The sequence below is a fragment of the Macrobrachium nipponense genome, chromosome 36, assembly GCF_015104395.2.
Source record: "Macrobrachium nipponense isolate FS-2020 chromosome 36, ASM1510439v2, whole genome shotgun sequence".
In the NCBI taxonomy this organism is placed as follows: Eukaryota; Metazoa; Arthropoda; class Malacostraca; order Decapoda; family Palaemonidae; genus Macrobrachium; species Macrobrachium nipponense.
Window position 1 is genome coordinate 65,087,995 of NC_087220.1, and position 22,020 is coordinate 65,110,014.

At 40.6% G+C, this 22,020-nt stretch overlaps 2 long non-coding RNA genes across 2 annotated transcripts in view; both read right to left on the minus strand.

The window, feature by feature from the left end:
* Positions 1–11,793: 11,793 nt before the first annotated feature.
* The window catches only part of LOC135203796 (uncharacterized), a 67,429-nt gene continuing 57,202 nt past the window's right edge, over positions 11,794–22,020 (minus strand). Inside the window, exon 3 of the long non-coding RNA XR_010312027.1 lies at positions 11,794–12,538. This is a non-coding gene — a long non-coding RNA (uncharacterized LOC135203796). The remainder of the gene's footprint in view (positions 12,539–22,020) is intronic.
* LOC135203797 (uncharacterized) lies at positions 18,797–21,232 on the minus strand. The gene is made up of 3 exons (XR_010312029.1): positions 21,169–21,232; positions 20,543–20,636; positions 18,797–20,184 (listed from the first exon to the last, which is right to left on the minus strand). It is a non-coding gene; the product is annotated as an uncharacterized LOC135203797 (long non-coding RNA).

Here is a 22,020-nt window from a genome sequence, read left to right on the forward strand (position 1 = left end):
TGTAACCTTTTCTTTGAACCATTCTCTTCTTTACGAAAGTGATGTAGTTTTTAAAATTCCACATTTGATAATTTTAAGACATTGCAAAAAAAAGCAAAAAAACAAAGCTTCGAAAATAGAAGCAAAATAGGGCTAAAACTAAGTAAACGAAAGTTCTAAATTGCCACCAATGTCACTGCAATGTTGCAGTGTTCGCCGTTCTCTCGTGCATTAGCTAAAACCCAAAAGAATTTTATTGTTTGAATTTCAGTTTTTCCCTGCACACATGCAAGGGTGTCCAGATATATATATATATATATACATATATATATATGTGTATATATATATATATATATATATATATATATATATATATTGAAAATTTAATGAAGAAACGTTATTTTACAAAGGTAAACTGAAGATAAAATAACCATTATAAAAACATTAATAGGAACAAAACATTATAAGCACGGAAGTTTATCTCTAGTTTTTTAACACACACAGGTGCATACATATATTGTGTGTGTGTTTACTTACGCGTGCATGTCTGCGACTTCTTGTGTGCAAATACTGGAGATAAACCCCTGTGCTAAAAGTAGCCATGATCTACCAGGGACAGAATGTAAAAAATACGACATCAATGAGGGAAGTTGCATTCTATTTGCGACCAACCTGCGTGCGACCAGAAGCTATGAATTTAATCAAGGCTACAAAGATGGTAACGTAACATTCAGGAGTTGTGTTTGGAACAAGCAAGTACACTGACACGCCATTTCAGTCAAGGCTACCACATGAGGGACCGGTTTGAGGATATACTATGCATTTATAATAACAGCAGGTTCTCCTTTGATGCGAAAAGTAAGGGAGAGATCGAAACCTGGGTGATTGCTAGTATATATTTGGGACAATAAAAGGCTTCATTCAGCTGAAACGGCGACTCCGAATAGGAATAAAGCTGGGAAGAAGAAGAAGAAGAAGAAGAAGAAAGAAGATTCAGCTCAAACACAAGTTGGCCTTCAGTAAACAGAACCTTGTATCGCTATAGAAAAGTACTAAAACTTTTGACCAGTCTCTAGATAAAATGCAGGACACTGCAGCTTGTAAGTATACCGTGTATTCATATACATAGCTACACTTCAAATGTACAACCTAATACATACCAAAATAGAAGGGAGGAATCTTAAACAAGAGCTGGAAAACTTGTCAACAAACATTGAATATGAAACCAAGCCAAGACAAAAGTTCAAACGTATGAAAAGTATACATATAATCTAACAAAAGATGAAAGTCTAGTCTTGTGAAGAGTCGAGTTGAGTCGAGTTTAAGTTTTGCACGACTGGATTCCACTGCGTTGATTCCCGCCATGCAAAGGTAGGTTTATACCTATGCACTTTTGTGTTACGGGCTGTTACGGTGTGCGACCACAAGAAACTGCATGAAAACGCACCAAATGCACACCAAAAGCGCACCAAAAGCGCGCCACCTCGCTGGCGGTGGCTGATGCGGACCGTTAAAGCCACACGGGGCCACCCGGATTTTAAATCATTTAAAATTCTGCGCGATGTCTGGTGTGATGTGGTGCAGTGTCGTACCACCCATGTGGGAGTGTTACGGCGTGATGTTATGGCACCGTGCGGTGCCCTTACAGTGCTGTCATACACGATTAATACATGGTGGTCACATGTTGCGGGGCGTGCAGTGTGTGTGCGGCGTGTTACGGCATCTCTCTAGGTCGATTGGATGGAAGGTTGCCGCGCATTCTGGGGAGGATAAAAGGGGCCTGACTGACCACGGGGGCATCATTCATGCTCTGACAGCCTGTCGACACAGATACCCAGCCATTCTGTGACCCAGCCACGCTCACCCAGCCACGTGACACGATGCCTCTTCGGAAGACCATCCCCAGGCCTACCCAGCAGTCCTAGGACAACCAGGACACCCAGGACACCCAGGACATCCAGCCTTCACAACAGGAGGAGACGTCTGACCACGACCACGAGGAAGAGCTGACCGTTTAGCTGACCCTATCGCTTGTGGAAACTCAAGACATCGCAGGCCCGAGTGGTATCGTAGTGCAGCCGAAGAAACGATACCGCCCCAGCAAAAAAGACATACAAGACTACTCATTCACGCCAGAGGACAAGGATATCATCATTGAATTCATCAATTCACACCCTACCTTGTATGACAAACGGGACGGTCAATGGGCGAATCCAAGGAGGAAGGAGGAACTCTGGCGTGAACTGGCAGCGAACTTCACGAATTGCACCTTCCAGCAAGTTCAGAAGTACTTCGAGGCTCACCGTACCGACTTCGGGAAGATCGAGAAGAGGGAGTACAAGAGCGGGTCGGCTGCATGCAACACGTGGGCATTCCTGGTAGGTCACATCGCCCAAGAACCCACAGTAGCAAGCGATCGGTTCTCACCTGTATTGTCACACAGAACCGATGCAGAGGATTCCTCCAGTGCTGACATGTCAGGCGTGTCAGCAGCTTCGATCCAGTGGAGGAGGCGGCTGAAGCAGAAGAGGCCGACCAACTTGCCAGAGGACTGACGGCTATCCGCCGACACAGTTGATTCTACAGAAGGACTGCAGACTCAACTGACCCAGATTATGACAAGCATCAACACACTGATGCCACAAGCACAGGACAATATGCATCGCGACATCACCGTATTCGTCCAGTACTTGACTCAATGCTTGGAGTATGTGCCTCGACGATACCAGAAGCCGTTCTTTGAGCAAGTCATCTGGCTTTGTCACAGTTTGGAGGGACCCGAGGAAGAGGATGCCACGACGAAAGAGGCCATGGCTCGTGGGGGTTGTTCCCACTGGACGCCCCCACGAGTTGATAAAGAATCGCAGACCAAACCAGGAATTCGACAGCTTCTTCACTGCAACCCATTCGGGGATCATCACACCAGTGATTTACGTCTCAACCCCAACCTGCGTTCTTCTATGATCCCCTCCCTCAACAGCAGCCTCAGCAGCAGCAGTTATCTCATCAGCAGGTGTACTCGACACAGGTAGCGATGCTGTCATTCTTCCCCAGTGGACGGTCGACACCACTGAACTTCTTTCCTCGACCTTCCACTTCTTCGCTGTCGCCGCTAGTCAACAGTCTCTTGGCAGACTTGCGGACCCCTACCCCTGGCGCCAGTATTTCGACACCAAAACCTTCTGCCGCAGAGGATTCCCCCACCTACGACTTGACTATGTCCCCAGGTGAAAAGGAGAACATTGACCCTGAATCAGTGGAGTGATATTGTAAACTATGTAAATAAATATAATGTTATTTTTTTTATAATAATTGATTTTTTAGTTATTTTCGTAATAGTAAATGATTTTGTAAATTTTATAACATTCATAATGTTTCTTTTTGTAATAAATATGTTGAAATACTGACTTGCATTTACATTTTCCTTATTGATGCTTAATTTATATGTCATGACAATATATATGATGATATGATTGGGTGAAATGAAATTGAATAATGAAACAGCATGGCCATAAAGAATAATAACATGAAGAAATATAACAGGAAATCTAGCCTGAAATATAATATATGAAATATGAAATAAATAGAACTCGGAAAATAACTTGAACTATGAAATGAAATGTAACATGAAATAAATATGGCCATCAAATGATATAATAACATACAAGGTAAAGAACAATAATATAACATTTAGAACATGATCAAATGAACATGAACACATACAAATATGATAATGGAACAATAATTAACATTGACTGGACATAGTTATTAACAGGAAAGCAATGAAAAATCAGTAACAGACTAAAGACATATTAACCTCAGTTGATAATATATGATATTTGCAGTTGAAAATGTTATGGTATAAACCAAGTCCCAATTTCATTTTCTTACATTCCATGCTTTTCATGTTCATTTTCTTACATTCTATGCTTTTCATATTAATTTTCTTACTTTCTATGCTTTTCATGTTCATTTTTTTACATTCTATGCTTTTCATGTTCATTTTGTTACTTTCTATGCTTTTCATGTTCATTTTCTTATATTCTATGCTTTTCATGTTCATTTTGTTACTTTCTATGTTTTTCATGTTCATTTCTTACATTCTATGCTTTTCATGTTCATTGTCTTACATTCTATGCTTTTCATGTTCATTTTCTTACTTTTTATGCATTTCATGTTCATTTTTTTACATTCTATGCTTTTCATGTTCATTTTTTTACTTTCTATGCTTTTCATGTTCATTTTCTTATATTCTATGCTTTTCTGTTCATTACTTTCATGCTCATGTTCATTTTCTTATATTCTATGCTTTTCATGTTCATTTTCTTACTTTCTATGCTTTTCATGTTCATTTTCTTATATTCTATGCTTTTCATGTTCATTTTGTTACTTTCTATGCTTTTCATGTTCATTTTCTTACTTTTTATGCTTTACATGTTTGTTTAGTATAAGTATTTTTGTTATGTCCATCATTTGCTTCTCATTTGTGTCATTATTATGAATTATGTTATTATTACTTTCAGTAATTATTTTCCAACATCATTTTTATATGTACCCATCATCATTCCAATATTCTTTATTATATTAATATTGATTGTTATTAGTTCTTAGGACAACACAAAAGTATGGGAGTATAAATCAATGAGAAATGCATCATCATCTTTATTTACAATTATGTACATTGGTTTGGTTATGTTTTATTACAGAGTTCTTTGGGTCCTCTACTCATTAGTAGCTGGTCGTCCTCGAGGAAACACCATTCGCTCTTGCCATTCCACTGCGCCTGCATCTGATGAGTAGTACTGGTTCAGGTAATCTCTGATGGCCTTCGCTCAACGTGTGTAGTTTGGTCCATTTCTTGCCATGAGTCGTTCTATGAGGTTCAGCGACTCCTGCATCCAAGTACCTGGTACGACGTTATGGTGTTTGTCCTCATGGTCGACGGTGGTGCCAGCACATGGGTAGCATTGCAGTGCCAGGTTGTGCATGACATACGCACACAAAGTTGTCTTCTTGCACACCTCTACATCCTGTTGCATCGTCGTCCCGAAGACTCGCCATCTCATCTGCAGCAGGCCGAATGCGTTTTCCACCACACAACGAGCGCGAGATAATCTGTAGCTGTATAGTCGTTCAGTGGGAACTTGTGATTGGTGGGAGTAGGGCTTCATCAACCACGGATTGAGAGCGAAGGCATCGTCAGCGACTATGTGGAAGGGGATGGGTTCGTCGTTGTTGGGCAAATTTCTGTCTTGTGGGAGTCCTGATCGGTTGTTTGTGATGGCCCTGGCCAGGTTGCACTTCTGCCAGGTTCCTCCATCCCCAGCACCTCCTTCTGCACCGACTTCGACGAACAGGAACTGTAATTTGCATCGGAGAGGACCATGAGGACAATGCTGTGGAACTTCTTGTAATTGAAATACAGTGATCCTCCACCTTTGGGTTTCTTGATCACAACGTGCTTCCCATCCAGGGCTCCCTCACAATTGAAGTAGTTCTACTTTGAGGCGAATCATTTTGCTACATCATTCCATTCTTCTGGTGTCTTGGGGCACTTCATCACTTCTGGTTTGTATGTGTCGATAATGGCTTGGCAGACTAATGGGATAAACTGGCATATGGAACTCTTGGAGACTCTGAAGCTGTATTGGTGGCTTCTATAGTCGTTCCCACTTGCCAGGTGGCAGAGAGTGACCGCCAACTTGAGTCCCACCTCTTGTGCAAGCCGCATTATCGTGTCCTTCTTCTTCAAAATGGGCGTCAGCCTTTTGACCATCTCCTCGAACAATTCAGGGTAGATGCGTAGAAAGTTCTTGTGTCGTTTGCGGTCCTCCTGGTTCAGTTCTTGTAGGTGCTGGTCATAGTCAGCCACTCCCGATCCAAATCCACCCTGCCCTGCCATCCTTTCGTGCAGGTGGCTGTGGCACTGTAGTACATCTTCTTCTCAACCCGCCAATGACCTGGACTGCACAGAGACACAGGACAGCTACCAAAAATTTCTGGGTCTCCTGGGGTGAGAGGCTGTTGAGGTCCATAATGCATGCTGGGTGGGTGTGGAATGAAGGATGTGCTTGGCAGGCCTCTATATATACCCAAAGTTCATATCCGGCATGGTGCAAGTGCAAGTGCAACAATCATGCACTGTTCCACATTGTGTCTCGTGTAGATGTGCACGCACTCTGCAACAACACCGCAAGCCACTCACAACACACTGCTACAAGGAGTAACAAAGCCGCAAGAGCGTGTGTCCTGGCATAGCAACAACCACCATAAAACCACACCAATGCCGTAACACTCCACTAGACAGTGTAGCGTCATCGCAACAACACGCCGTAACATGCCCGTACCACACCGCACGGGTCCGTGCCACGCTGCCCAATAACGGTACTTTTTTCTCCCCACCGCGTCATTTTTCGTGCGGTTTCTTGCGGTCCCCACGCTGTAACAGCCTGCAACACAAAAGTGCGTGGGTGTAAACCTACCTTAAGTTCTCGAACAACTGGCTGGCAGCATATGAGCATGGATGGTTCCTTGTGTATGCGAATGTGACTATTTCTTTTTAAAAGCTGTATCCGTGTAGAGATTCACCCTTGTATAGTTTTAGATTGTGATTTGTGTTAGCAATGTATACTGTAGGGGCCAGGGTATGACTCTAGAGGAATGATAAAAGCCGAACTGGCCGTGCAGATCCTGCCAATATGCGGGAAAAAGGGTACTCCAACCACAGACCCTTTCGAGGCAGCAGCAGCAACAGTGTTGCCAACTGTAGGGTAATTGCCCTACACGTAGGGTAATCTGGGCAAAATCTTAGACAGCAGGGCAATATTTCAAGTGTAGGGTAATTGTAACAAGGTTGGTTTAGATCAATATGCTTATTAGTATTCATGATATTGCATATAAACATAATCTAAAGATTTATGTATTAGCATAGCCGTAGAATTGTTGGGTCATTTCTGTTACAATTTTCTTCATTCCCTTTTATTTTTGGTTATTATTTGTTATATGTTATATGGGGGTACTCTTTATTTACACAGCATTGAGTTTCTATCTCTAGTAGGAACTTATTTGGTTATAATTTCTAATACTTCTCTGTTCTTCTGGACTACTGTTTCTGCATACTGGCTGATTCTCGATCTTCTCGGTTGGTCTCTCAGAAGGCAAATCACATAGAGAAAATATGTGAGTTTGGTTTCCTTTAGAATTCTGGGCAAGTTAAACACCACGTTTTTTGTTCTTAATTATTATTGCAACACACACAATCTCACTTTCCTATCACACAGGTCTTAATGGCACAGGATAAACGGAGTCTAAACCGACACAAGTTATACGTCCAGAAGTGAGTAGTTAACTGATTATTTCATTGTTCCAACTGAACTATGGACCAATTCCTGATTTCTGGCTCCACCTCTTCTTCTTCTGGATTCCTTTTAAGACTACCCTAATTCTTCATAATTGGGTAATCTTTAACGACTACCACTTCTGGCAACGACATCTAACAAATCAGGGCGTATGCTGTGATTAGTCATAAGCTAGCTCCACCCACTTGTTATTCATTGCTCCCGGGTCAAAGTTTATGTCTAATAGTTTGCATCATCGATTTTCGTAATGTCTCACTCAGTCCCTTTTCTGCGTTTTACGAGTGTCGTATCACAAACATCCTGGTTTGCGTTTCTCTTCTAATTGTCCTTCTCCTTCATGTACTAAAAACTCTACTAGTAGAGTTTCCTAGCTAATATATTTCCTACATAACTAATCTTACCAGACTTCTGCTCAACATAATCACTCGGCCACCTACCGGCATTGGCCTCAATGCTAAAGCTTAGTAAAGGTTATCACAAAGTACTTAACAAAAAAAAATACAATATCTAAAGTAACCACAAACGGCAATATGTACAACAAATGTTAGAACATCAGTTACCTGAAGTCAAATTATTAATCAAAGTCTTAATAATGTCGAGCTTGTTAATAACTAACACATATGAAAGCCAGCATGGTGACTACTAAGAAAACAACATTAACCACTGACATGATGGGTGAAATCTCAATCTTGTACACATGGAAAAAATGGTTAACTTCTTCAAGTTTGCTGAATGACTCTAACTTCAGTTTAGACAATTTGAAATTCTTAACATTTTCAAAATGATTTATGTGGCTGGATAAATTCAATGTATAGGTAGCAAAAATGGTAGGTTTGTAGTATAAATAATTCAAAATAACTACTTCACAAGATGTAACATTTGCAGTTATGTAGGGTAATTTCTCGTCGCCTGTAGGGGGTGTAGTGTTAGAGGGGTTGGCATCACTGATTGCAACTGAAATTTTCTCTTTCCTAGTCTTGGCTAGATCATTCGCCGTCATACCTTCCTTTGATCGGTTAGTTTTTTTATTTATTTTTTTTTTAAATCTCGTGATATCGAAGTACAGCATCTGTAAGTAGCAGTATTGTGCCTCCCTCCGCCCCCACCCCCAGTGACGTGTGTTAGCTGCTGTTCAATGCAGGCCCGTACACAGTTTTTTTTAATGGGGAAGGATCTTTTTTCCTAAAACTGGACCTTTTCTTCTATGAATGTCATTGCAATATAGGTATACACAAGATGAAATACTTGAAAATATGGACTTTCAGTAATTTGGAGGGTGGGGGTCGGTCGACCCCTCCAACCCCGCTCCCCCTTGGTACAGGCCTGCAATTGGATTTTGGCAGTAGTTCGTGAATCTCATAGGGGCTACATGGTCCACAGTGAAGATGAATGTTCCGTAACTAAGGGGTAATATTGATTGTAGTGACGTTGCATGTTTAAATGATTATTTTTGGAATAAAACCTTATAAAAATCCTGCTCTACCTAGTTATGAACTGTCCCAGTTGCCAAGGGATAGTTCGCAACATCTAGGTAGCTAGATATTACATCACCTCTTTTGTGGTGTTTCACTCACACCTTCATTTTGGGAACTTATGAAAATGCACTACTGCTTCTTTCTCAGTATTGTGATTAAGCTAGAAATAGTTCACCTCAGAGGTACAAAATAATGGCTTTCAAATGAACTATACAGGTGGTTTCTTATGAACGTCATTCTAGTAGGATGATACGATCGTGTGTTAGTAAGGTGCCTTGTAACGTCTGACTGAAGCGTTCATAAACTATAAAGTAGTATGAACTATGTGCAGCTGGCAACATGATTACAAGGAGGTTTGCCTTCTGTCACCGAGACGTGAAACTGCTGCTCTTCCGCTCGTACTGCTACAGTATCTATGGGTGTTCCCTCTGGACGAACTATACCCGAGAGACCATGAGACGCATCACTGTTGTGCACAATGACATTCTGAAACGCATCACAAACACTCCCCGCTACCACTCCGCCACACAGATGTTCATAGAAAACCACCTGGACAATTTAAAAATCATTGTTAGGCGAACAATGTCCAGTCTGGTAACCCGAGTGAGAAACAGCAGCAACTCGCTCATACAAAGCATCCTAAGGAGTGAAGCAAGAAGAAAATCTAAATTGTGGGAAAGATGGGAAAATGAGGCCTTTGTCCCCTAAAGGACTTAATCTCTGTATTGGCAAGATGTCATCTGCAGTTTTTGTGATTATTACATTTATTGCTGATATTCTAATTTTTTATTATTACTGTGATTACTATGAAGTTAAAGTTTTATTTACATTTAATTTATGTATTCAACCCTCTGGACCTGACTACTGTAACCACCTAAGGTCTCTAGTTGAAATTTAAGTTATATAATATGTGCACTAACTGTTATTATTCTCAATGCATTTTTTTTCTCACCAATATTATTACTGTTATTACCAGTATGATGATTACTAGCTTTTATGCTACCTCAGCTATTTTGAGGATAAGTGCCGATTATTCATTTTCTTTTTCTATTTTATCATATCTCATGTATCTAGATTGTGTATGTTACTGTCTGTATTTTGTATATTCAATGTATATAGCGCCGAGCTGAAATAAAGCATATTATTATTATTATTATTAACTCTAGTATCTTGATTTCCCTGTATCAGAGGGCAAAATGCCATTGCTTTTTTGGAGTTCTGTGTCAGCCTTTATCATTTATGGTCGTCCATGACAGTGTGCCACAGATACGGGAATTTCTATATAAATGCCAGACCGACATTCCCGAGAAATATTTCTTTGGCTCTCCGGCGTGTCTAAAGGGCCCCCATACATTGGACGACTGTCTGAACGACAGTCTGTATCGTTCGCAAAACCATTGTGTATGGACTTGTCTGAATGCAAAAGTGGGCGGAGCTTCGTGTCTGAACGATCTCAGCGGGAATCTGTCACGACCAGGTTGCTGGCTTGCGACTATAAGTCTGTCATAAACAGATCGTTCAATGTATGGGCTTGTCTGCCGACATAACGCTATCACGTGCGTCTCTTCTAGAGACGATGCCATGTCTTCTCGAGACAAAATCTTTGTTCAGACTGAAATCGGTGCGGAGATCGTTCATACTGTCTGAATAGTGTGGGTGTGGGTCGATAACGACAATTGTCCAGTGTATGGGGACCTTAAGTGATGTAAAAAGCACCGTCATGCACTATGTTTTCTTCGTCTTTGCCAGTGCCAGACTGTCCGCACAAATACGAACGGGCATCAATCAGTAGGCGTAACTTTGTACTGACAGAGAGAGAACCGTATCATCAGCCAAGCAGAGTTCGTATATAGTTATTCCATTGATCGTGCATCCTGTCATAGTATTAAAAATAAACCGTGATAGATCTTGTTGAAATAATGATAAACATTAGACAGACCATCATGCAATTCCTGACATTTCTCAAGAGAAGATAACAAATTTCTCTTTGAGTTTTTCCATCTCGGTTTCTTTTGAGGTCTTCATCGCCCACAGTGAGGTTCCTTCAAGTCAGCTTTGTGGTTCTGCTGACAAAGGTGCTACTGGAAGTTTTTGGTAAGGCACAATGTCTGATTAATTTTCGGAATCTCAATATTCGTCACATTGTGTTTAAGTTTGTTCATTATGCTATTTCCTTACAGAAAGTGGAAATATTATTGCATACACCCGATATGCACACAGCCACACTGTAAAATGATTCAAAATTAGTTTCAGTGTTTATGAGGATGCTTATAGCAATGGCATTTTTGCGCTTTAAAGAGATATTGACGGTAAAGTCATTTCTGATTTTTGGTAATAACCACTGTGATGTCATTCTTGCACAATGAAAGAAATCTTGCTTGCAAGTTTAGTGCACCGTTAGATTTTTATACAGAGGAAAGTTCGTACTGACTTTTTTTTTTTTTTTTTTTTTTGGTGAATTTCCATGACTACATTACTGTGAAGCGGTTCTTTCTTTTCATAATGTTAATGTCATGAGACTCACCTTGAGTTTTTATGGCATTCTGAAATTAATCAATTAACCTGCTTCTTCTTTTGCCTACAGGAAGTTCTAAACCCTCTCTCTCTGCGAGACGCCTTTGGTCTTCCGTCCCACAGCTGCATCGGTACTTGTAGGATCAAGGATGACTTCGGCTCCTGCCTGATGGATAACCAGTGTTGCAAAGAAAGATTCAAAGACAATGAATACTTGCAGTGTGCCAGAGGTCTGCACAGTCAGTAGAAAAGGACAAGACAGGTATTTGTTTCTTAATACTGTTGTTGGTTATTATCAGGAAGTGTTCTTGCACAGCTAAGCCTCTTGATCAGAGATCAAGCGGATTGGTTGATCAGTTTCCTGCAATTTGTGTTCTTTGCAAGATAGGCTATTAAATTTTATTAAATCATAAGCATAAAACAGGTTTAGTAGAATAAAACTAAGTGTTAAACCACGTTTTAATGATATCAAAACAATAGACTAAACTGCCTTACAGGGCTAATGATGCCAATGTCAAAATTAACTTCACGTCGCTACTGAGGAACTGGGGTATAAATTAATGAAGATTACTGAATGTGACTGACGTCCCAATATGAAGCTTGAAATTTTAAATGATCAGAGTCGTGGCACAAAATCAGTTATTAAACTGGATACCGAAAGTGAAGCAAAAGTTACACACACTATAAACTAAATCGGAATCTTTGTTAATTATTGGGCATATAAGATAAATGTGGTACTGACATGAAAATTACAATATGAACAGAATTTGGGACTACGTTACCAATGTGAGGATTACATTAAATTAGGATGTGAAACTATTGTACCAACATGAAAAAAAGAGCACATTGCAAAATTGCTTGAAACTATGGTACCAAGATGAAAATTACAATAAATATTACCTGTCACTATGGTACATATATTAAGGCTTTTAATATATAACCTGAACCCCAAGAGTACTTTCTGTATCAGCCTAAAGACTCCTTAGTCAAGTGAAGTTAAGCGACTGTCAGCAATCTGTCTGATCGTTCTTTAACTGGAAAGACAAGACAGGTAAGAGTCTCCTTTAAACTCCCGAGCACAGCAGTCTGTGTCCACCTCACAGGAACCACGTTCAGATCTTTCCTGACAATCTTTGATGCACTCGTGACTAAAGAAGATCTCTGCAACAATCAATCTTGCCTGATCACTATTCTGATGCTTGACGCGTGTTTCTGAAGATGTAACACTTTTATTACACAAACTTCTGCTTTAATAGTTTAATTCATACATGATCCAGATACACTGGTGTTCTGAAAACCTACATAATCGAGAGAACGGTACTGAGTGGTGAAATATAACAAGTACATTGTGGCATGAAACATATGGCGAGCACATACCTAGGACATCTACAGTAATTGGCTGTTCAGCAGACGTTCCTAAAGCTTTTTCTCTGAACTACACCAAGGAAAGCAGAACCTAAAAGGTCAGACTTATGAACCTCATCTTATACCGGTGGGTATCTTCCCTAAAAAATCCTGAGAAAAGAAAAAATGGTGTTGTAAGGAATCTTGTCTTCCACTTATTTATGAATTTAAGTAGTTAATGAATATGTCTGTAAAATTCTAAAAATAATTATTACTTACATATTACGAGTAAAGACGGCTCACTTCTTGAGAGCCACCCAACGCATACAAGGCAAGACCACCTAAGCTGCGGTAGGCTATGCGAAGTATGTTTTTATGGTTAGTAGGTGTAGCAAGATTTTAGATCTAATATTACATTCCTATAAACATATTCTGATCTTAAATATTTGATTCTACGGGATATATGAACACGTAGAAATACTATGTGCAGTGTGGCGTTATCAGGTCTCTTCTTGTAATTTGCAGCGCATTAGTATTGTAAATGGAGTAAGAAAGGGAAAATAAACAGCGTTGATTGTAGGAGGATCATCACCGTTAAGGGCCGCCTCATTGTGCAAGTGGCTGTAGCCTGTAGACCCAATTAAGGCACAGGGCTAAGTATTAATGATTCGTAACCTGTGTAGCCTCATCATTAGTATTGCCGTCATCTTCATCATTGTTTTTTTTTTTTTTTTTTTTTTTTGTTTTTTTTTTTTTTTTTTTATTGTGTGGGGTGCGGACGTGTTGGAGGTCTCCCTCGCGTTTCTTCACAGAAAAGAAGGGTTTTTTGCCATTGGTGACTATACCTCTTATAGTAAGCAATGTGTTAATAGTGTCTCCACGTAATACCCGGCGTGTAAGCCGGAGAGTGTTGTGCAACGGCAGATATTCTAACATTCTTTCTGCTCCAATCAGTGCCTTAGAAATCTTTCAAATCACAGCTTCTCGAGGCCTATTGGTCCTGGGAAATGGGTAAAAGAATGCAGTGTATGTGTTAGTGCTTGACCCCTCCCTTACCGCAAGAATGTCACCCGACCAACCTCCAACCGTTGCGCAAATGACCCTGGCACCGACCTGTGCCTGTGCCCCACACACAAGTTCCGTACTCGCGAACAATTGTCTTTTCTTTATTCAATACCAATCGAACCGTTCCGACGTCGAGTCCGCTATACAATCTGTCAGCGATGCCTTCTCCGATGAGGAAATCAACGTTGCATATACGAAATGCAAAGATCTGATACCAGAGAGCATTCTCAAGGAGCGATCCGCGAAGAACTTGTCCTCTCACAAAAAAATATCGTTATAATCACTAAGTGGCTAAGGACCTGCTCGGTGGAAATATACGCCGATGACCCTTACAACCTGCCTCCAAAGGGCCCTGCTGACCTAAGCCTACCTGCGGTGTACCACACTGCAGAAAATGCCTTCAAAACAGCAAAATCTCTCTCAGAAATAATTGGAAAAAACTCTGAAAAAATTAAGGAGACAAATGATAATTTATCAAGAATCTGGGACGTGATCAAAGGACTACAGGAATCCATAATCAGCCTTAAAAAGGTGGAATCAAATAACCTCACACGGATCTGGGATGCGATCAAACGGAGTGCAGGGATCGATAGACCAATCCGCACAGATAGCCACCAGACTACTACGAATGCGGCATCCAGTTTTTCCTCGCCTCCCAGCAACATGGAAGTGCCCCGTTCCGAGGGGACTGTTGACCCCCAAACCTCTTCTCCCTCCCCAGTGCCTCCGGTGGAAGATATATCCCCGGTGATGATTACTAGCCCTCGTAATCCTCCCCACCCTATCTCTCCCCCCCAACCCCCCATCGTAGATGCAGATGAAACTGATCATGAGGGGTCTGGCGGCTGGCAGATACAAACAAGCAGAAAGAAGAGAAGAACCTCCTGTTTGGCCGCTGGACCGGAGCCCAACATTCGTGTTTCACCTCGACCGACACCTGAGAAGAGATGCCACGTAGTAATTCACAATCTACGCTCATCGGTGATGCTGGATGCCATAGTGGAGAGAGTCAAGTTTCTCACTGGCTCTGACCCACTCATCTCTCACGAACTCCCATGCAGGATTAAACATAAAGTGGCTTACAGGATTACCTGCCTATTTCAACACCTCGACGTTCTTAAAGGCGAGAATTTCGGTCCTAATATATTAGTTTCAAGATACAAACTAATCCGGGATCAACCACCCCCAGGGGAACTTACTGACACTCCAACCAGGGTCATTTCCACTGCAAGTGCCAGTCAACCCCCCACGGCGAGTGACTGCCCACTCCCCCTGGCTAACCCCCCATCCACCCAAATGATCAGCGCATTCATCTCCCATCTTCGTGAGTAGCCATGGATACATTAAACATAATCTCTTGGAATATCTTTGGCCTCAAGCGGAACATTCCTCTTCTAAACATGTTCTGCAAAAACTTCAACGGCATTATTGCACTGCAAGAAACGCTCCTCTGGCCACATGACCTTGCCATATGCGATTCAATTCATGAAGACTACAGAACCTTCTCGACTTCATCGATGCAAGTTACAGATCAAATCCTAGCCGGTCGCCCGAAAGGAGGCCTTTCTTTCCTGTGGCACAAATCGTTAGACAATACGATAAAGGTGATGACCTACAGGAGTGACAGATTGCTGGGGCTTCAAGTGACAGTAGGGAACTCGATTATCCTAATTATTAATGTTTATATGCCATGGGAAAATAACAATAATTTTGATCATTACTGCATGATCCTAGGGGAATTACACAGTATTATTCATGATTCTCCTGCTGATCATATTTGTATAATCGGGGACCTTAATTCTCACCCCACAAAACAATTTTATAATGAACTTACTCGCTTCTGTCAAAATCATGCTCTCCAAATTAGCGATGTAATGCTCCTCCCTCCCTCCTCTTATTCATATGTACATAATATTAGAGCGGAACGCTATTACAACTTCCTGGCTGGACCACTGCATCACATCTCCACAAACTTCATGATTCTATTATGACCTGCAATATTCGCTATGATCTTGCAACGGGCTACGATCACATCCCATTACAGGTGTCATTCAGTACCCCAACCCTCCCTACCGTGAACCCCCTAACTGATCGACCACCAGCGGTAAACTGGGATTTTAAAAACCAACAGAAAACCAGAGACTTTAGGGCGACCACGGAAACCAGGTTGCGGTCAATAGTTCAACCGGCAGACGCCTTACTTTGTACTAACACAAATTGTAGAAATGACCACCACAAGAGGGATCTGAATGAATTCTATTCGAGCATAATCTCCGCTTTGCTTGCTTTGGGCAGGACTGCCTACAGATTTCGTCAAGGTAATTCTCGTAATATACCTGGATGGAATGACTTGGTTAAAGATCTGTATACATACTCACAAGAAAGTTTTTACTGTGGAGGCAAAATGGTGAGCCCCAGGGAAGGGCACACTGCATTGCTAATGAGACAGGCGAGAGCGCAGTTCAAACTTGCTCTTAAGCACTGCAGGTTAAATGAAAAACAACTAAGAGCCGATGCAATGTCTAGAAACTTAGAATCTGGTGATTATCCTCGTCTTTGGAAAGATATCCAGTCTTTAAATCCCAAAACTAAAAAGCTATCACAGAGAGTAGGGGAAGCAGTCGGAGACGAAGCTATTGCAAGTATGTGGGGCGATCACTTCAACAATATCCTGAATTGCATAAATGATCAAGATTCCCGAAGGGATGTAGATAACCTCCTTACTGACAACATTCAATTTCATTTTGCAGACCGTATTACGCCAGGTAACATCAGCGATGCCATAAACAGCCTACCTAATAATAAATCGCCCGGCTGTGATGGTCTTCCTGCAGAGGCCTTCAAACTCTGCCGTCCAATAATTTACATTTTGCTAGCTGCCCTATTCAATGCGTGCATTAATTCACGGTTTCTTCCAGACTCCCTACTCTTAGTTCACTTGATACCATTAATCAAAAAAACAAGCTAAAGGATGCAGCTGACCCTGGCAACTACCGGCCGATTGCAATCACAACGATCGCATCGAAGATACTTGAGTCTGTTCTTCTAGTTAGACTTCTCCCCTTTCTACACACCACTGACAACCAGTTCGGGTCTTAAAAGCAAACCACCCTCAACCGACACCTGCATCTACATACTGAAAGAATTGCTTAATTACTACCTATCATCAGCCTCTCCATTTTCCTTTGTTTTGTAGATGTGAGAAAAGCATTTGACAGAGTAAACTACCTGAAGCTCTTCCTGAAGCTGCAAAAAGGGGTAAAAAGGGGGCACACCCCCTGTACCTAATTGGCATTTTACATTGCTGGTTCTCCACACAGCAATTCTGTGTCAAATGGGGTAACGTGTTATCTTACACCTTCGGCTCCCTAAACGGGCTCCGGCAAGGGGGCATTCTCTCTCCTTACCTGTTTAATACGTACACAGATGACTTGAATGTCAAACTGAACTCGCTCCCAATCGGATGCACCGTCAATGAAACAACTATAAACAACCTCTGTTACGCCGACGATATGGTTCTGATTTCCCCATCAGTGCAAGGTCTCCAACGACTCATCGACACCTGCCGCCATTATGCAAAGGAATTTGATATAATCTACAACAAAACCAAGACCCAGTGCATGTCGCTGCTCCCGAGATCGCTTAATCATATTGCAGAACCTCAAATTTTCCTCGGAAACCATCGGCTGGAATTTGTGCACGAATTTCCGTATTTGGGTCACATTATCACCGACGACCTAAAAGATACGGCAGACATTGAACAGAGGCGTCGTAAACTATGTGCAGCTGGCAACATGATTGCAAGGAGGTTTGCCTTCTGTCACCGAGACATGAAACTGCTGCTATTCCGCTCGTACTGCTACAGTATCTATGGGTGTTCCCTCTGGACGAACTATACCCGAGAGACCATGAGACGCATCACTGTTGTGCACAATGACATTCTGAGACGCCTCACAAACACTCCCCGCTACCACTCCGCCACACAGATGTTCATTAAAAACCACCTGGACAATTTAAAAATCATTGTTAGGCAAACAATGTCCAGTCTGGTAACCCGAGTGAGAAACAACAGCAACTCGCTCATACAAAGCATCCTAAGGAGTGAAGCAAGAAGAAGATCTAAATTGTGGGAAAGATGGGAAAATGAGGCCTTTGTCCCCTAAAGGACTTAATCTCTGTATTGGCAAGATGTCATCTGCAGTTTTTGTCATTATTACATTTATTGCTGATATTTTAATTTTTCATTATTACTGTGATTCCTATCAAGTTAAAGTTTTATTTACATTTATTTTATGTATTAAGCCCTCTGGACCTGACTACTGTAACCACCTAAGGTCTCTAGTTGAAATTTGAGTTATATAATATGTGCACCAACTGTTATTACTCGCAATGCATATTTTTTTTTCTCACCAATATTATTACTGTTATTACCAGTATGATGATTACTAGCTTTTATGCTACCTCAGCTATATTATGGATAAGTGCCGATTATTCATTTTCTTTTTCTATTTTATCATATCTCATGTATCTAGATTGTGTATGTTACTGTCTGTATCTTGTATACTCAATGTATATGGCCCCGAGCTGGAATAAAACATATTATTATCAATGCTTTCTTTTCGCCCAGTTTTTTAAGCAATTTGTTTGTTAGGCCTATTGCCTCATTAAGCTAATACTAGTAAATTTATATTCAAAACCATAACCTCATTATGGTGGTAGAAAATGTGATTTTCCTATGTTTTATTGTATACTTTGAACCTTTCTGAGGTTAAGTTCGTTAGCAAATGAGTATTTTAAGAAATATTTGAACCCCTTTTTATATCCTACTGTGAAAGGGAACACGTGGGAAGGCTTGGGACCTTTCCTGGCTTGATGTAGGTTTGGGGGAGGGGGGGAGCGTTGGTAACACAGCAGCAGTGACATGGGTCCTATGTTGGTTTTAGCTATGATGCTCTGGTTTTGAATTGTTCAAAATATGAACAACGTCAGTTACAACTATGCTTGCAATAGCAATGTTCTTCGTGATGCTATAAGGAAGATGATATAAATCATACATAGAGAGTTACTTAACACTCACATTTATTGCATTCTAAATCAAACAGACTAAAATATATGAAGGAAGTAATGTTACGCTTATGTAGAACACAATTTACGAGGAAACTCCAACGCTCAGAAAAAAACATTTTATGTTTTGTGAAATTATTTCACCTAACAACCGTGACATTTTAACGATGTAATGTTAAAATGTTATGCAGGTGAAAATACAACAGAAAATAGCTTTTATGCATTAAAAAATAAAATGAAAAATTCTTTATCATGAAAACAGTGTGACTTTTTTTATCATAGGACTAAGCCTTTAGTTAAAATGTAAGAGATGAAAATACATTTTATAAGAACACAAAAGTGAATCCAAACTCGATTTCACTGACCAAGCAAACCATGGTTTAAAGTATACAATTTATTGGAAGAATTTCACAAGTATTAAAATGAGAAAGCGCAAAGGTATGTTGGGTGTGTTACAATGTTAACAGAAATCAAAGGTTATGATGGGTTGCCAGTTATTATGACTCTATATTTGAAACTGGGGTTTTCTTTATAAGAGACTAAATCACCTTCCCAGCATTAACCTTTGTGTACGATGTTGTAGGATTTTGCCTTAGTATGTATACTGTTTTTTCCATTTGTCCATCCGCCTGTGGTGTTTGCACATGGTAACACTGCGTCCCGGGCTTTAAATAATATTGTATTTCGAATGTTACCGGTGTAATTCGCATACAGTAAATTATTAAAACACTTTTCAGTTGCAAATGTACACCCAGGTATCCTTTTATTACTAAAACTTAGACATATCGTAACTATTTAAAGACCGGGACGCAGTGTTACCATGCGCAACCACCACAGACGGATGGACAGATAAAAAAAAAAAGTATAGACTACACACTTAAACATTACCAATTCTGGATGAGAGAGGGAAGTTGAAAGTGGCCTTAGTCTTGTCATGTGTCAAAAAGGAAGTCACGAGAAGGCAACATGGTACCTTAGTAGCCTATAGTGCAATGGTAGTTGGTCATATTGGCCAACCCTAACAAAAAGTGACAGATTAAGTAAGAAAGTAAGGTACAACACTACCAGCTGATCTCTCTTGAACAGAACCAGAGACAACAGCAAATGGATTGCTTTGCATTATTTGTTGCCTCTCACGCAGTCCAAGTACTCGCTATCTTTGAACTTCTCCTCACAACACTTTGAATCTGGCAGGCAGGAGTCGAAGTTGTCCCTAAGCTGACAAACGCCTATGCAGCCGTGGGACCCTTCATTGAAGGCCGCTTCGGGAACGATTGATATTTGATCAGGTTCAGGTCCTGGTAGGGGTGGCGGGTCGGAGCTTGGCCTTAGTAACGGCTCCCCAGCGCCAGATTGATGTTTGAGGCGAGCTGTGATTGCACCTCCTGTTGGTAAAAGGAGAGAAGAAGAATTTAGAATTCTTCTGTCATGTTTCTGTAGTCTTCGTGGATGTTCGATGAAAATATTTCTGAGTTTACTGTTGGTGAGAGAAGTCGAATTTTGAAAGTGAAAACCGTACTTCTCCAGTAACATTTTAAGCAATCATTTCTTTACTGTAGTTTACCATATAAGCTGCATGAATGCGATTACTGTAGCTGGAATTACGTTACTAAAATGGCGCTAAATTGGATATCACATCATAATGGTATGAACACAAAGCTGACATTCGTTTGCAACATATCACGTGCATGAAATAATTAATATACACATGAAGAATGCTTAAGAAAGACACTTTTTTCATACCAGCAACATCTTCTTCCAGTAGGACAAGGGAAAGCAGAGCCACGAGGCTTACTTGAAGGAACCTCATTATGTTCGATGAGCAACTGGGAAGAACCTGAGAGAGAGAGAGAGACAGATGGAGCGAGGAAATTGTTATAATCATCTTATTGCGATGTTTATCGTAATGTTAGATAAAAGAAGATAGTTCAGCAACCATGGATTCACATTTCTCGGCCTATTAATGGCCCGTCAGAAATTAAGACCTAACGTCTTACACGTATCTTCCACATCTTCAAGAACCGGTAAGTCTAGTCCACCAGGAACCAGGAGAAAAAAATTCGCCTTGCGGTGTGGCGCAAATATGCAAATGCATCACAATTTTCCTAGATCATTTACCTTCTGATACACTTTATCATAACGTCATATGCATTCAGGATTATCCCTCCCTACATGGTTTACTAAAACGAACACTTCTGCACCACTTGATTTTGAGGATAACGTTGCAAACGCTACACAAATCGAATATAACAACCTGGTGATAACTGCGTGCACACGACATCCTTCGAAGCACATCTTCCATTACAAAGTAGGGTTTTCGTGGATGAGTGGCTTTCACTAATCTTAAAAGGCCCTGTTGTCGTCCTTACCTTAGTGGAGAAGAGGAATAATGTCCAGACGCTTCTTCTCGATTGTAGGAATCTTCTGATGTCGTGGCTGCACTGAGGAAGACAGTCTGGAATGGAGTGGTCTCACTTTCTCACACTAAGCGCCTCACCACGTTCAAGGGCAAAGAGGTGACGTAGCTTCTGCGATTGGTGGCTGTGAAAAGGAGGGAGTGGCGTCTGGAAGCAGTGGCATGCAATCTACCTTCGAATCGTCCTCTCTCTCTCTCTCTCTCTCTCTCTCTCTCTCTCTCTCTGACTGGAGTTGCCGAGAGCTTTTAATTGTCTTCGAACTCGAATTTGCCTTAAGTTTGTTCTTTGTATTTCACAGACACTATATTTAATGTATTATATACATAAAATAAAAATACATACATACATACATCATGCATATATATATATATATATATATATATATATATATATATAATATATTATATATATATATACGATATATTTATTATATATATATATATATATATATATAGATATATTTTATATAGAGATATATATATATATATATAATATATATATATATATATATATATATATATATATATATATATATATAGACTTTTAGGGCATAGTTTTTCTCTAATACAATTTTCGTTAAAAGCAATTGCTTTAGTGGCATCAATAAGTTTCTTGTAGGTATCTTCATACCGACGAAGTTTTTTCCGATTCTCGTTCGTCAATTTCTGGTGAAAAATACGCAGACTTCCTTCTTCCATTTTTATTTTTTGAATTTTGTCACGACAGCTGTTTCGCCTTATGGCATTATCAAGCGACTACTGACTTACAATCTGACCTTTCGGCCTATTTATTTCATCGTGTGGG